At 39.4% G+C, this 17,113-nt stretch overlaps 1 protein-coding gene across 3 annotated transcripts in view; it reads left to right on the forward strand.

Moving 5' to 3' along the window:
* Positions 1–480: 480 nt before the first annotated feature.
* TFDP2 (transcription factor Dp-2) overlaps positions 481–17,113 on the forward strand; it is a 209,111-nt gene continuing 192,478 nt past the window's right edge. For 2 of the 3 annotated variants that reach the window (XM_070466651.1, XM_070466652.1), the window contains exon 1: positions 481–824. The gene's annotated coding sequence lies outside the window, so the exon portion shown is untranslated. The remainder of the gene's footprint in view (positions 825–17,113) is intronic. The other variant, XM_070466650.1, reaches the window with a different exon arrangement.

A 17,113-nucleotide genomic window follows, 5' to 3' on the forward strand; every position in this document is an offset into this window, starting at 1 on the left:
CTAGGCTGCTCCCCAAGAGGCGACTGATCAAGTGGCTGGGAACCGAGATGTGCCTGGGAACTAGGGACACCCCTTTCCCTTTTTCTAAGAAAGATCGGGGTTTTATTGTAAGGGGCCGGGGGGGATGGGGGCGGATGGAAAAGTCAGGATTCCACCCAGGCCGGGGGAAGGGGGAGAGGGTGTGGCTATAATTTTAGGCCTCAGGCCTGTAGCCGGCTCCGGAGGCGGCTGGGAAGCACGCGGAAGGATCGTTGCAGGCGATCCACTGAGAACCTCCAGTGGATTACCCAGATACCCCACAGAGTGCTTAAGACCCCGCTCCTCCACCTAGCGGCCCCCTCCTCTCTTTGGGAAGCCTGGGGGCGGGGTTTGTTTACTCCGTGCACGCACCGCCAGCCTGGCCAATCCGTGGGGAGAGGCGCCGTACGTCATTCATCCAGAGGGCCAATCGGCGCTCACCGTGCTGCTCCGCCGCCAAAGCTTGCGCGGGGGAAGCGGGGCAGTGGCTGGGCCGGGCGAGGGCGGACGAAGCTGCCGGAGATCTCGGCTGCAGCCGCTGGCGCTGCTCGGTTCTCCAGGCGCTCCCTGACCCTTCCTCTTTGGGCAGGCTCGAAGGCGCGCGCGCGCGGTCGGCGTCCTGGGGCTTAGAACTCCAGGGCCTCGACTAGGCAGGCCGCTGGTCGCCCACCCTCCGCGAGTGTGAGTCCGCCGGAATCCGGGCGCCGCCAAGCGCGGGCGCCACTGTAGCAAAGGCGCCTGAAAACGCGCTCCAAGCTCGAAGAACAGTCCTGCGCGGCCGCCTTGTCCCCTGCAGCCAAGCGGCGGTAAGGTCCGGGGCGCGGGCGCGGGCTCCGTGCGGAGGGCCTCTGGACCCCGCCCGGCGTGATCCTGGGCAGGTTTCCCTCCCTACGTCTCCGGGCCCCCTAGTCACTCTGGGTCCCATCTGTTTATTCCCACGCGTTCTTCCAGGCCTGGCCGAGTAACCCTTGAGTGCCTGGGGAAGGGAGTGGGAAACCCGAGACTACCCTCCACCCCAACACACACAGAGCAAATTGTGGGGAGGCACCGTCCCTGAGTCACGCCTGCTGGAAGAGAGGAAGGGCTGCTTTCTACTTTTTTCGGTATCTTTAGAAGAATGGCTTCTAAGTCTGACTTTTCCGACTTTTTCTCCTTTTATGACCCGCATGCCTTCATCTGTCTCTACCAGGTGTATTTCAGAGTTCCAAAGCCTCGTGCGCTTGGAAGAGCCTTGCAACCTCCGCAAGGAACTTTTCTCTAAAGTAGGGGATCACTTTTGAGCCCTGACTCTTGGAAATTCCAGAGATTTAAGGTTCCTTTCCATAGAAAAGTGTAAGAGTTTTGTAGGATCTTGCAGCTAAGATGAGCGCCCAGTCTCTGGTACCAGCTTGTGTTCCCTGACGTTGTGTGGTCTCAGTTCCTTCATCTGTAGTAGTAACCCTCTATTGGGGGTGGTCAGGAGGAAATGAACTAATCGGTGGAGCTATTTGCAACGAAGTTCGCGTCCTACGAAGTGCCCTGCCCTGCATGAGTTAGGCATTGAATTGACCACCCTGCATGATGGTTTAGAAAAGTTCCCCCTATTGTTTTTGGTTTTTCTGTTGAGACAGTTAACAGTTTCATCCCTTTCTGTATTCACTGCTAAAGCTCCCTTTGAGCCTTTGAATTCTTTTTCTTCCTCATTCTGTCTCAGAGGGCTCAGACTCCCTGTCCCATTTCTTTGCTCTCTTTTTAGTAAGTCAGTAGCTCATTCCCTTCCTTCCCCTTTGTCTCCCAAATCTTAGTGTGTTTTTTCCATTTGAGTTCTATAGCCTGATTTTTTTCTGGGCCACTTTTCTCTTAATGGCTTGAAATCATCTTTACCTAATAGATACAGTTTAGGTTATTCATCTGTTCTTTATACAGCGTAATCATGAGCCTACTGTACAAAATTAAATAGAAATTAATTTCGTTGATCTGTTATTGCATGTTGCTTTTCCATTTCATTGGTTGGCCTGCAGTTTAGCTAAAGTTTTATCACTATCCTGTTACTGTAATAAATCTTTAATGGCAGTGGCCATTCTCAAGTAGCACCGGGAGAAAAATCAAATGTCTAGACCCCAGATTCTGTCACACTTGTGTGCTGGCGCTTGATGCATTTGTTATTTATTAGAACATCTTGTGCCTGGAACTAGAGTCTAGTCTCATGGCAGACATGGTGTCTGTAGCCCTGTTCTGGCAGTACAGTTGCAGTTTCAGCAATGTGGTGCTTATATTTAATAAAGGCCCAAGACTCTTGTTTTTGAGTTCCATTATGTGTGGTTGGTTAATTAGGAGAGAAAACAGAATTTTCAAGTGTGTCATACTTAATGTTACCATTTTGTGATCATGTACCTTTCCCACCAACTCTTGGAAATGGTGACGTCCAACTGGCACTTTCAAGTTTTTCCCTTGCAGCCAAAATTCTTAACTGTCTGAGCTATGTCCTCTCTTTGCAGCTTGAAATTGGATGTACAGATAGATTTATCCTTAATATGGAAAGTATTTGTGGATTAAAATTATTCACTGAAACACAACCTGAAGGATTCAAACATTGCTTTTTGGAATTAGGAATTGTATGTGCATATACCTTTGCTTTTTTTTTTTAGCATGATAGAAAAACTTTTTTGTTTTGTTGTTGTTGACATTTTTATGTTTTATGCATAATACATGAGTTGTTTATATTTACATCTGCACTTTACCATTTTTAAAGCCCATTTAGATACATGAAAGTTTTTAGAGTTTGGTAAGAAACAGATTAAGCCAAAATTAAGTTCATGGCATAGGTTAGAACCTGGTATTTTACCTTCTAGTCCGTTTTCTCAGTTTGTCAATCTTAACAGTTAACTGGGACTGAAAGATGAAAAGATTAAGGCTTGAAAGTAGAAGGAGGCACTTTCTAATTTGGGCATTAAATATTAGATATTGAGTAGTACCTTAGCATCTTTTTTATCTTTAAACTTAGATATGTTTCTTTAAAAGATTAAATAATAAGCCATTATAACTGATACTCAGAATCTTGTAGTCAGTTTACATTGTCACTTGGCAAACTTGATTTCACTTTTTTCGAACTCAGCATCATATTTTAAGCTCTTATTGCAATGTGTATCTTAATGTATCTTAGAAGAAACTAGAAAGCATAGAGTTCAGAATTTTTTTCAATCCTAGAATTTTAAGTTGTGATGAATTTTCTAGATTAAACATATTCACCTCTTCATACTTAAATCCTTTCCATTTTAATTGAGGTAAATGATTCTAGGGGTAGGACATAAATAGATTTAAAAGTAGATTTGTGGGCCCTTGAAAACTTTATACAAAATTATATGTATTTGGATATTTTCTGGAGAGAAGGTTCATAGGTTCTGAGGTAGAGATATTTGGACAACTTTAACTTCTAAAAAATTATTTCTTTTATTGAACTAAAGTTATCTCTTCACTGTTTCTAGTTCTGTCTCTTCTATGAGTTTTCAAATATTCAAAGACACTTCCTATGTTTTCCTGATTCTTTTCTTCTCTGGACAAAATATTCTCAAGTCTTTAACTTCCTCTAGTGGATTTGTTGTTTTGATTTGTACCTCTTCACAATACTGATGGCTTATTTGTGGATTTGTGTCAGTTCGTCCATACCCTTCTTAGCAGTGTAGTACGTGTAGTTAGATATTAACCTGTGGAGAGAACCAGAAGTCACCACTCTGATTTTAAAGCACATACTTTAAGAGTAGTCTTGCTTCTTTTGGCAACCGCATTGCACTGTTAATTTATGATAATGTCCTGTCTAAGGAAATGAATTCTGGAGCTAGCCTGCCTGGGTTTAAGTCCTGGCTCTATATCAGCTGGGTAACCTTGAGTAAATTGTGTAAACATCCAGGGCCTCAGTTTTCTCATTTGTAAAATGGAGTTTATGATGGTACCTGTCTCATAGGGTTGTTTTAAAGAATAAATGAGTATATATGTGTTAAGCATTTAGAATGGTCCCTGCCATCTAAGTGCTGTGTGCGTTATCCATTATTGATTTTGTAGTCAGCTGAAATTTGAATTTTGTCCATGCTTTCCAAGTTCTTTAATAGACTATGTTTCAATAGGACTTCACATCTATCCCAGTTAAATTTTATCTTGTCAGATTGGTTCCAGTATGTTTACTCTTAAAAAAAAAAAAAAAAAATCTTAATTTGATCATTCAGTAAAAAAGCTTATTGTTTTTCCATACATTTGATAAATTGTAAGTTTGATAATGCTGGTACAGTCTTCATACAAATTTTTTTGAAGTGTTGATGAGGTGGGCCTAAGAGCGTTCTTGTGCTGCTAGAGACCTGAGGGTTGATTTGAAAAAAATTAGTTCTTTGGTTCAAGTTGTTCAGCCAGTTAGAAATGAAGCTAATTTATCATTATCTATCTCAAATATTTCCAGGTTTTCACAAGGAATTTATAAGGAACTTTAACACTTGCCTTCCTAAAACCCAAATAATTTCATATCCTTCATCTTTAAAAATCCTATCTGTTCAATAAATGTCAGGGGAAAAAAAAGCATACTAATCTGACATTGCTTGTTCTTAATGAAACTATAATGGTTTCCAGTCACCTAGATTGGTTGCTGCTTTTTCTGTGTTCATAGACTTCTATCAGACATGACTCTGAAATCTTGCCTAGAGTTACATTTAATCTCAGTGATAATCTTGTCTAGAGTTACATTTAACTTCAGTGATCAGTAGTTGACAGGATCCTCTTTCCCTTGCAGCTGGATGGACTTTGTAACTGGAGTGATATGTTGTACCTTGTTGATGGTTTACTTAGAGCATATGTGCTGTGTGCTTAGTCGTTCAGTCGTGTCTAACTCTTTGCGACCCCATGGACTGTAGCCCACCAGGCTCCTCTGTCCATAGGATTCTACAGGCAAGAATACTGGAATGAGTTGCCTTGCCCTCCTCCAGGGGATCTTCCCAACCCAGGGATCGAACCAGGTCTCCCACATTGCAGGTGGATTCTTGACCATCTGAGCCACCAGGGAAGCCCATGAATGCTAGAGCGGGTAGCCTATCCCTTCTCCAGGGGATCTTCTGACCTGAGAATCGAACTGGGGTCTCCTGCATTGCAGGCGGATTCTTTACCAGCTGAGCTGCCAAGGAAGCCCAACTTTCTTTAATCTTATGTATATTGAGGTTTGGTTTCCATTAATTCATTGATTAAATGCCCATTTTGTGCAAGATGCCAATGCTTGTTTAAACCCATCCAATCTGAAGAGGATTTTCCTTTTAATTTAATACACTAATTTAACTTCTTTGGCTGTGTTGGGTGCTTCATGCAGGGTTTTTCTAGTTGCCGTGAGCAGGGCTGCTGTCTAGGTGCAGTGCTTGGGCTTCTCCTTGAGGTGGCTTCTTGTTGTGGGGCATGCTCTAGGGTGTACAGGCTTCAGGAGTTGCAGCACGCAGGCTCAATAGTTGTGGTTCCCGGGCTTAGTTGCTCTCAGCCTGTGGAATCTTCCTGGACCAGGGACTGAACTATGTCTGCTGCATTGGCAGGCAGATTCTTATCCACTGGGCCACCAAGGAAGTCCAAGAATTTTTCCTGATAAGAGATACCTAAAGCAAAAAGGTAATCCATGTTTGTTTCTCTCCTTTATCACTGTTGTGCCCATGCTCTGGCCTCCAGTCCTTCTTTTCTCTACAATAGTAGCTTCCTTTTGACCTTCCTCTTTTCCTGACTCTAGTCTTGAATCATTGCAGTCAGAGTCCATGTTGCTTTTTAAAAATTTTTTTTTTTTTTTAATTGAGGTATAGTTGATTTACATTGTTTCGTGTCAGGTGTAGAGCAAGGTGATTCAGTTGTATCTGTGTCTGTGTGTGTGTAGATGTTTTCCTTTATAGGTTTTACAAGATATTGAATATGGTTCCCTCTGTTATGTAGTAGGTCCTTGTTGTTTATTTTATATATAGGAGCATGTATCTGTTAATCCCAAACTCATTTATCCCTCCCCACCAACCCCAGTCATTTTTTCAAAGTCTTTTCTTCCCTACTGGAAAAATCTATACTGATATAATTAGATTTTTATTATTGAATATTTTGCAGCTCCTTTATTCTGTTTTCTGTTTATTATCCTTTTAAATATAACTTCCCCACTTTTCTTTTTTTTTTAAAAAAAAAAAAACCTTTTTTATTCTTAGAGATGATGGAGCCATGGTGGTTCCCCACCAGCTGGTCAGTGTGTGTGTGACTCAGCTGACAGTTACAGAAGCACTTATGAAGTTACTGGCATCATATGAGGCTCTGAATTGACAAAGGAGCATGACAAGCCTCAGTCGTTGAAGAATTCTAAGTGCAGGAAAAGATAGAATAGAAGAAAGTATTTAAATAAATCCTTTTGTTTTGTTTTCATTAATTTTTATTAGTTGGAGGCTAATTACTTTACAGTATTGTAGTGGGTTGTGTCATACATTGATATCAATCAGCCATGGAGTTACATGTATTCCCCACCCCGATCCCCCCTCCCACCTCCCTCTCCACCCGATTCCTCTGGGTCTTCCCAGTGCACCAGGCCCGAGCACTTGTCTCATGAATCCCACCTGGGCTGGTGATCTGTTTCACTATAGCTAATATACATGATGTTCTTTTGAAACATCCCATCCTCGCCTTCTCCCACAAAGTCCAAAAGTCTGTTCTGTACATCTGTGTCTCTTTTTCTGTTTTGCATATACGGTTATCATTACCATTTTTCTAAATTCCATATGTGTTAGTATGCTGTAATGTTCTTTATCTTTCTGGCTTACTTCACTCTGTATAATGGGCTCGTTTCATCCATCTCATTAGAACTGATTCAAATGAATTCTTTTTAACGGCTGAGTAATATTCCATCGTGTATATGTACCACAGCTTCCTTATCCATTCGTCTGCTGATGGGCATCTGGGTTGCTTCCATGTTCTGGCTATTATAAACAGTGCTGTGATGAACATTGGGGTGCACGTGTCTCTTTCAGATCTGGTTTCCTTGGTGTGTATGCCCAGGAGTGGGATTGCTGGGTCATATGGCAGTTCTATTTCCAGCTTTTTAAGAAATCTCCACACTGTTCTCCATAGCGGCTGTACTAGTTTGCATTCCCACCGACAGTGTAAGAGGGTTCCCTTTTCTTCACACCCTCTCCAGCATTTATTGCTTGTAGACTTGGATAGCAGCCATCCTGACTGGCGTGTAATGGTACCTCATTGTGGTTTTGATTGGCATTTCTCTGATAATGAGTGATGTTGAGCATCTTTTCATGTGTTTGTTAGCCATCTGTCTGTCTTCTTTGGAGAAATGTCTGTTTAGTTCTTTGGCCCATTTTTTGATTGGGTCATTTATTTTTCTGGAATTAAGCTTCAGGAGCTGCTTGTATATTTTTGAGATTAATCCTTTGTCTGTTGCTTCATTTGCTATTATATTCTCCCAATCTGAGGGCTGTCTTTTCACCTTGCTTATAGTTTCCTTTGTTGTGCAAAAGCTTTTAAGTTTCATTAGGTCCCATTTGTTTATTTTTGCTTTTATTTCCAGTATTCTGGGAGGTGGGTCATAGAGGATCCTGCTGTGATTTATGTCGGAGAGTGTTTTGCCTATGTTCTCCTTTAGGAGTTTTGTAGTTTCTGGTCTTAAATTTAGATCTTTAATCCATTTTGAGTTTATTTTTGTGTATGGTGTTACAAAGTGTTCTAGTTTCATTCTTTCACAAGTGGTTGACGAGTTTTCCCAGCACCACTTGTTAAAGAGGTTGTCTTTTTTCCATTGTATATCCTTGCCTCCCTTGTCGAAGATAAGGTGACCATACGTTCATGGATTTATCTCTGGGCTTTCTACTCTGTTCCATTGATCTATATTTCTGTCTTTGTGCCAGTACCATACTGTCTTGATGACTGTGGCTTTGTAGTAGAGCCTGAAGTCAGGCAGGTTGATTCCTCCAGTTCCATTCTTCTTTCTCAAGATTACTTTGGCTAATCGAGGTTTTTTGTATTTCCATACAAATTGTGAAATTATTTGTTCTAGTTCTGTGAAAAATACCGTTGGTAGCTTGATAGGGATTGCATTGAATCTATAGATTGCTTTGGGTAGTATAGCCATTTTGACAATATTGATTCTTCCAATCCATGAACACGGTATGTTTCTCCATCTGTTTGTGTCCTCTTTGATTTCTTTCATCAGTGTTTTATAGTTTTCTATGTATAGGTCTTTTGTTTCTTTAGGTAGATATACTCCTAAGTATTTTATTCTTTTTGTTGCAATGGTGAATGGTATTGTTTCCTTAATTTCTCTTTCTGTTTTCTCATTGTTAGTGTATAGGAATGCAAGAGATTTCTGTGTGTTAATTTTATATCCTGCAACTTTACTATATTCATTGATTAGCTCTAGTAATCTTCTGGTAGAGTCTTTAGGGTTTTCTATGTAGAGGATCATGTTATCTGCAAACAGAGAGAGTTTCACTTCTTCTTTTCCTATCTGGATTCCTTTTACTTCTTTTTCTGCTCTGATTGCTGTGGCCAACACTTCCAAAACTATGTTGAATAGTAGTGGTGAGAGTGGGCACCCTTGTCTTGTTCCTGATTTCAGGGGAAATGCTTTCAATTTTTCACCATTGAGGGTGATGCTTGCTGTGGGTTTGTCATATATAGCTTTTATTATGTTGAGGTATGTTCCTTCTATTCCTGCTTTCTGGAGAGTTTTAATCATAAATGGATGTTGAATTTTGTCAAAGGCTTTCTCTGCATCTATTGAGATAATCATATGGTTTTTATCTTTCAATTTGTTAATGTGGTGTATTACATTGATTGATTTGTGGGTATTAAAGAATCCTTGCATTCCTGGGATAAAGCCCACTTGGTCATGGTGTATGATCTTTTTAATATGTTGTTGGATTCTGTTTGCTAGAATTTTGTTAAGGATTTTTGCATCTATGTTCATCAGTGATATTGGCCTGTAGTTTTCTTTTTTTGTGGCATCTTTGTCTGGTTTTGGAATTAGGGTGATGATGGCCTCATAGAATGAGTTTGGAAATTTACCTTCTTCTGCAATTTTCTGGAAGAGTTTAAGATAGGTGTTAGCTCTTCTCTAAATTTTTGGTAGAATTCAGCTGTGAAGCCATCTGGTCCTGGGCTTTTGTTTGCTGGAAGATTTCTGATTACAGTTTCGATTTCTTTGCTTGTGATGGCTCTGTTAAGATCTTCTATTTCTTCCTGGTTCAGTTTTGGAAAGTTATACTTTTCTAAGAACTTGTCCATTTCTTCCAGGTTGTCCATTTTATTGGCATAGAGCTGCTGGTAGTAGTCTCTTTTTTTTTTTTTATTTTTTTATTGTAATTAAGATAGATTTCCACCATGGGGAACTAGTTAACGTCTCCCAAAGTGAGACAATAGAGGCTTCAGGAGTATCCATGGCCCTAATCATCTTGTTCATGTGTTTAGTAAAATGAGTAACATTAGTGCTCATATCAGGTATATATGTGCAGCAAAATAGTCATTAAACTGAGACAGTGTATAATCAAAATTAAAAGTCACATTATGTCCATAGTTAAAGTATAGAGTATTACACTAGTCCATTCTAGGATTGTTAGATGTCACCAGACGAAGAAGAGGCATCACATGTGATTGTTGTTGAAGGTATTCGCAGACTTGGAGAAAGTCTTTTCCTTGAAGTGGAGATGTCCACCACGGGAAGCCTTCCACTGATGAAGTGGGGAGTGCTCCGCAGACCCAGCAGTTAGACCGATTGTGGAATGCAGCATAGGAGTGAGCCCAGGACAGGAAGGCATTGTCTTGAGGATCAAATGGCAGACTCAGGATTTCTGGAGTCAGCAGAAGTAGGCTCACATAGATTATCAGGCCCATTTAAGAGACCCTCCAACTGGCCACCGTTCGCCGTCCTCCAGTGGGTACCGTGGCCATGCAGTATCACATAGGAAGACCAGGTGTTTCTTCTTTAAGCCCTGGGGATCAAATCTATCCCAGTTTTTCAGGATACAGTTCAAAGGAGTGAGGCTGGAATTATTAGCTCCCATCTTGTCTTGAAGGATCCCGGACGAGCCCCCAAGATGAAAGGTTGTTGCTGAACGATTAGACGCGGGATTCTTGGCCTCCGGAGGAGACGAATTCAATCCGGGGCCAGAGACGAGGCTGGATCGCTCAGAGCTTTTGTGTAATAAAGTTTTATTAAAGTATAAAGGAGATAGAGAAAGCTTCTGACATAGGCATCAGAAGGGGGCAAAAGAGTACCCCCTGGTAGTAGTCTCTTATGATCCTTTGTATTTCAGTGTTGTCTGTTGTGATCTCTCCATTTTCATTTCTAATTTTGTTAATTTGGTTCTTCTCCCTTTGTTTCTTAATGAGTCTTGCTAATGGTTTGTCAATTTGGTTTATTTTTTCAAAAAACCAGCTTTTAGCTTTGTTGATTTTTGCTATGGTCTCTTTAGTTTCTTTTGCATTTATTTCTGCCCTAATTTTTAAGATTTCTTTCCTTCTACTAACCCTGGGGTTCTTCATTTCTTCCCTCTCTAATTGCTTTAGGTGTAGAGTTAGGTTATTTATTTGACATTTTTCTTGTTTCTTGAGGTAGGCCTGTAATGCTATGAACCTTCCCCTTAGCACTGCTTTTACAGTGTCCCATAGGTTTTGGGTTGTTGTGTTTTCATTTTCATTCATTTCTATGCATATTTTGATTTCTTTTTTGATTTCTTCTATGATTTGTTGGTTATTCAGAAGCGTGTTGTTTAGCCTCCATATGTTTGAATTTTTAATAATTTTTTTCCTGTAATTGAGATCTAATCTTACTGCACTGTGGTCAGAAAAGATGACTGGAATGATTTCAATTTTTTGAATTTTCCAAGACTAGATTTATGGCCCAGGATGTGATCTATTCTGGAGAAGGTTCCTTGTGCACTAGAGAAAAAGGTGAAGTTGATTGTTTTGGGGTGAAATGTCCTATAGATGTCAATTAGGTCTAGCTGGTCCATTGTGTCATTTAAGGTTTGTGTTTCCTTGTTAATTTTCTGTTTAGTTGATCTATCCATAGTTGTGAGTGGGGTATTAAAGTCTCCCACTATTATTGTGTTACTATTAATTTCCTCTTTCATACTCATTAGCACTTGCCTTACATATTGTGGTGCTCCTATGTTGGGTGCATATATATTTATAATTGTTATATCTTCTTCTTGGATTGATCCTTTGATCATTATGTATTGTCCTCCTTTGTCTCTTTTCACAGCCTTTATTTGAAAGTCTATTGTATCTGATATGAGTATTGTGACTCCTGCTTTCTTTTGGTCTCCGTTTGCGTGAAATATTTTTTTCCAGCCCTTCACTTTTAGTCTGTATGTGTCTCTTGTTTTGAGGTGGGTCTCTTGTAGACAGCATATATAGGGGTCTTGTTTTTGTATCCATTCAGCCAGTCTTTGTCTTTTGGTTGGGGCATTCAACCCATTTACATTTAAGGTAATTATTGATAGGTATGGTCCCATTGCCATTTACTTTGTTGTTTTGGGTTCACGTTTATACCACCTTTCTGTGTTTCCTGTCTAGAGAAGATCCTTTAGCATTTGTTGAAGAGCTGGTTTGGTGGTGCTGAATTCTCTCAGCTTTTGCTTGTCTGTAAAGCTTTTGAGTTCTCCTTCATATCTGAATGAGATCCTTGCTGGGTAGAGTAATCTAGGTTATAGGTTATTCTCTTTCATTACTTTAAGTATGTCCTGCCATTCCCTTCTGGCCTGGAGGGTTTCTATTGATAGATCAGCTGTTATCCTTATGGGAATCCCTTTGTGTGTTATTTGTTGTTTCTCCCTGACTGCTTTTAATATTGTTCTTTGTGTTTGATCTTTGTTAATTTGATTAATATGTGTCTTGGGGTGTTTTGCCTTGGGTTTATCCTGTTTGGGACTCTCTGGGTTTCTTGGACTTGGGTAGCTATTTCCTTCCCCATTTTAGGGAAGTTTTCAGCTATTATCTCCTCGAGTATTTTCTCATGGCCTTTCTTCTTTTGTTTTTTTTAATACTCAAAAGCATAATAAGTTTATGTAACAGATTCTATTTTACTTTGAAAAGAGTCAAGTATTACTATTTTGTTATTAAAGAATGACCCTGTTAGGAACTAAGATCCTGCGTCCTGCGTGTCCAAAAAACAACCGAAAATGATTTTGTTGAAGTGACCAATTCAGTTCTATTTAAGTTAAATAAATTATAAAATCACCAATCTGTACATGTGGAAGAACAGTATATATTTCAAAACTGCCTAAATAAAATACTTAATAAAAACTGGAAGCATTAACTTCTCTTTTACAGACCACTCGAGAGGGAACAGTTAAAAAAATCAACCTACTAAGTTTTTCTTCACAGCATCCTTGAAGTGGTGGTGGTATAAAACTGCCTATAGAAGAGAACAATTTAAAACAAAAAAGAATGATTTATGACATGGTATTCAAGGAGTGGGGGGGGATGGGAGAGACGGAAAAGCGAGCAAGGAGGCAAGGAGAAGATGGTTGCTATTAGCACCAGGGATGTGGACTTCCTCGCCGGCCAGCAGTTAAGACTCTGCCCGCCCTTCCACTGCAGGAGGCCCAGGTTCCATTCCATCCAGGGATCTAAGATCCCACGTGATTGGAGGTGCACCAAAAAGTTTAAAAAAAAACTAGGATCCCACATGCAGCACAGTGCAGATCCCCTAGGAAAGACTAAAAAAGGAACTAGGGATGTAATATACAACATGATAAATGTGACTGACACTACCCAGGTCGCCCAGTGGTACAGAATCTGTAATGCAGGAGACGTGGCTTGGATCCCTGGGCTGGGAAGATTGCCTGGAGGAGGGCATGGCAACCTACTCCAGTATTCTTGCCTGGAGAATCCCCATGGACAGAGGAGCCTGGTAGTCTACAGTTCATGGGGTTGCAAAGAATCAGACATGACTGAACACACACCCACATACACATTGTATGTTGCATATGAAAGTTGTTAAGCGAGTAAATCCTAAGAGCTCTCATCACAAATTTTTTTTTGTTTCTTTCACTTTTTGTCTATATGAGATGATGGATATTCACTTGATGTTTTCATGATGTATGTAGGTAAATCATTATGCTGTCCACCTGAAATGTATACAGTGTTTTTTTGACAATTATGTCTCAATAAAACTGGAAGAAAAAAAAGGTAACTAATGAATAGCAGCCAATAAAATGATTTCTAGGCTAATCAAAGTTTGGTAAAACTGTTAGATAATGATTCAACACTAATTAATACCTTTTAAGCTATAAAGTCTTCACAGATAAGAACATTTTGTGAGCATAGTGATTATGTATTTTTAAGTTGAGCAGATCAGTGTTCAAAGGTAACAAAATATATCACCTGTGTAGGCATTCTAAGAAACATGCCCTGAAAATCTGTGTAAAAATGCCATCATTACACATGAAAAGCAATAGAATACGTACTGATGTTAAACTCTGCCTACAGTTTTGCCATTAAAATTATACTGTTCAAGACTATATTGTATCACAGTTGCTGTAAAAAGTAATTACTAACCATAGATCTTTTAAGGAAAATAATTTGGGGGAGATTAACAATAGTCAGAAAAGTTATTTTAGAAAGGTTTTCCAAGAGTACTTGACTATTTTGATATTGAAAGCATTTTGAAAAGCTTTTTAAATAGGTAGTTTTTGAAATAGATTTTCATTAGAGAATCATTTTGGTTGGAAAAGAGATGGATGAGAGCCATTTAAATTCTTATCTAAAAAAGAGAATTATATGAATTCCTTGATTATTATATGGAAAAAGAATCTTGAGCCTTGTTCTCTTGAAATCTTTGTAATCATAATAAGAACTTCAGACCAGTGTTCAGACAATTAAGATAAGCTTATTTTTCAAATGAAAAAGCCAAAGACAAACAGAATTATCTGATTTTAATTCATGTACCAAAATGCTAATCATTACTTAGTGGTTTTTGTCCTTTTTTAAAAGATGGAGGGAATTCGCTGGTGGTCAGTGCTTAAGACCCCACTCACTGACTGCAGGGTGTGTGGGTTCGATCCCTGGTCAGGGAACTAAGATCCTTCATGCTATGGGGTGCGGCCAAAAAGTTAAAAATAAAATAAAGCATGAAGAATTTAGTGAAGCTCACGGAAAACTAGTAGATGCAGTTGTTTTGTTTTCAAAAAGAAGTGCATGGTTTCTGTGTTTTGCTTCTTGCAACTTTTCAAAACTGGGACTAAGCAAAGCAACTGGGAATGATCAGGATTTATGTGAAAAGAGGTAATGCAAAAACATTGTCAAAGATGAGTTCAGTGCTGAAATTAGTCTGTAGTACTATCAATTAGTTATTTTAAACCTGGAAAATGCTATAGTGTACTTTCTGTTACGAGGTACTAGTATTTTTATTTAGATGTTAGCAGATGCTAGCTCCTTTTCTAATTCATTTCAGAATGATTTTAGGTCTATCAGTAGTACTACCCTCTTCCATTGACCTTAAAATTTGAGCAAAGACTTGATAATTTAGTTGGTAAACTAGTTAATTACAGTGTAAAAGCAGCTAAGTATTTTGAAAATATTTATATTTGTGGCTGCGTCAGACCTTAGTTTTGGTACACGGGAGCTATAGTTGCAGCATATGTGATCTAATTGCCTGACCAGGGATAGAACTTAAACTCCCTGCATTGGGAGCGAAGGGTTTTAGCCACTGGACCACCAAAGAAGTTCCAGTATTTTTTTTTTAAATGAGTTCTTTCTGAAAAAAACTTAATTATCTCTTCCCAAGTCAAATTATTTTCTTATATTGTTTTTATATCAAATCCAATAGTATTCTTGGAATAATCTGGACTATCAGATACTGCAACTCTTAAGATCTGTTCTAAGTTATACATTTCCATAGGCTAATTGAAGTTACACTCTGGGGAAAAAGTTTAAGGCAACTGAATTTTCGATCTTGATGTAAGTGACATAAAATAAGAATAAATTTCAAGAAATGGAAATCCTAAGCAAAAGCATGCAAGGCTAATGGTAAGGAAGAGACTTTAGAAAGGGGTTGGGCTTCCCTTGTGGTTCAGTTGGTAAAAGAATCTGCCTGCAATGCCGGAGACCTGGTTCGATCCCTGGGTTGGGAAGATCCCCTGGAGAAGGGCAAGGTAACTCACTCCAGTATTCTGGCCTGGAGAATTCCACCGACTGTATAGTCCATGGGGTCGCAAAGAGTTGGACACAACTGATCGGTTTTCACTTTTATAAGGGGGTCACTAACTACCTTTGAAGCCCTTCCGTATGACAGAAAGAAATTTCAAGAGAAATGAGAGAGATCATAGTAAAGAAAATAAGAGATTCTGTTGATATAAGCATTTCATTGAAAAAAGTGAAACCCTGTTTACAAGGCTGTTCTTTCATAGCTTATAAAATGTAAAAGACCACAAGATATTTTTAGGATTAAGTAAGAAAACAGTGATCCATAATCTGAAAGCTTTGTATTCATTATGAATTTTAATGGCTTACTTTACCAAACACCTACAGTGTGACCAGGCCCTCATGTAATCCTGCCCAGAAGTGTGAGAGAGAAGTTTGTTTTTCATTTTATCAGTTCAGTCACTCAGTTGTGTCCGACTGTTTGCGACCCCATGAACCACAGCACGCCAGGCCTCCCTGTCCATCACCAACTCCCGGAATTCACCCAAACCCATGTCCTTTGAGTCGGTGATGCCATCCAGCCATGTCATCCTCTGTTGTCCCCTTTTCCTCCCACCTTCAATCTTTCCCAGCATCAGGGTCTTTTTAAATGAGTCAGCTCTTTGCATCAGGTGGCCAAAGTATCGGAGTTTCAGTTTCAGCATCAGTCCTTCCAATGAACACCCAGGGCTGATTTCCTTTAGGATGGACTGGTTGGATCTCCTTGCAGTCCAAGGGACTCTCAAGAGTCTTCTCCAACACCACAGTTCAAAAGCATCAATTCTTTGGTGCTTTTCATTTTATAGGTGAGGCCATAATTTGCTTTATTGGAACCAGAAAGATAGAGATGGCAGAGCTGGGGCCAGAGCATGAATCTGTCTGACTGTAGTGTAACCACTCCTCTCTGTTGCCTTGCTGAAATACTTAGGTCTTTGCTTCCACACTTTACTGCACAGCAGAGCTTAGCACAACTTTATAAATCAGCTAGCTACACGTCCATTTTTTAAAAAGTCCCTCTGATCACCCACCAGAATGAATTAAGAAAGAAAAGCTCTGACTGTAAAATAGTGAAAAATAAAAAAGTAAAATACTTCAGCATTCATCCAGATATCTTTATAGCTTCTTTTTAATTGGCCCTTTCCAGTGTGCTATTTTTCCTAAAAATATTGTGAATTATCCAAATATAAGTGGGTGATTTGAAAATTAATCACCAGTTTTGATTGATCATCCTTTCTCAAGTGTCACTAGTTAATTTAAAAATAGACCATTTCTGTATCATATGTATGTGATTTCTTTAATTCAGCTGTATTTCAATTAATTGGTTAAATATTGATTATGAGCTATGTGAATCTTTTATACTGACTGATTTACTGTGAGTAGAAACAAGTACGTGCTTAGATAAGACGTTAAGCTAGCTCCTTTGTAACATAAATTTTTATTTATCTTAATGCTTATGCTGTCTGCTACATGTCCTTTTGACATGTAGAAAATTAAATATGTGTGGGCCAAAAGAAAACATTTGGGTGTTAGGAAATGATGTAAGATCTTAAAGTTGCAATGAAAGAAGAGAAAAAAGCTAAAAGTGTTCTGAAAAGTAAGAAGAATACTCCTATAATAACAGATAATAGGGGCAGTGTTTATTGTTAATCTTGGAACGAGAGCACATGTGTTTCATAGTCAGAGAAGCGGTGGGTAATGATGCTGTTATCAACAGGAGTGTGGATATGTCTGGTGAATTGCAGACGGCAAGGAGATGTGTTTTTAAAGGGATAGTACATATCTTTTCACCAAAGTTAAAAATATTGTACAGAAGGATTTGTTTTCCTCTTGAAGCATTCTGACCAATTGCACCACAGAGCTCAGACTGACTGTCTCTCTGTCTATCTAATTAGGTATCTGTCTTAGAGTCAGAAGCCTCTGACTTGTTTACTACCTCTGTGTG

Source organism: Odocoileus virginianus, chromosome 4 (assembly GCF_023699985.2).
Source record: "Odocoileus virginianus isolate 20LAN1187 ecotype Illinois chromosome 4, Ovbor_1.2, whole genome shotgun sequence".
Lineage (NCBI taxonomy): Eukaryota > Metazoa > Chordata > Mammalia > Artiodactyla > Cervidae > Odocoileus > Odocoileus virginianus.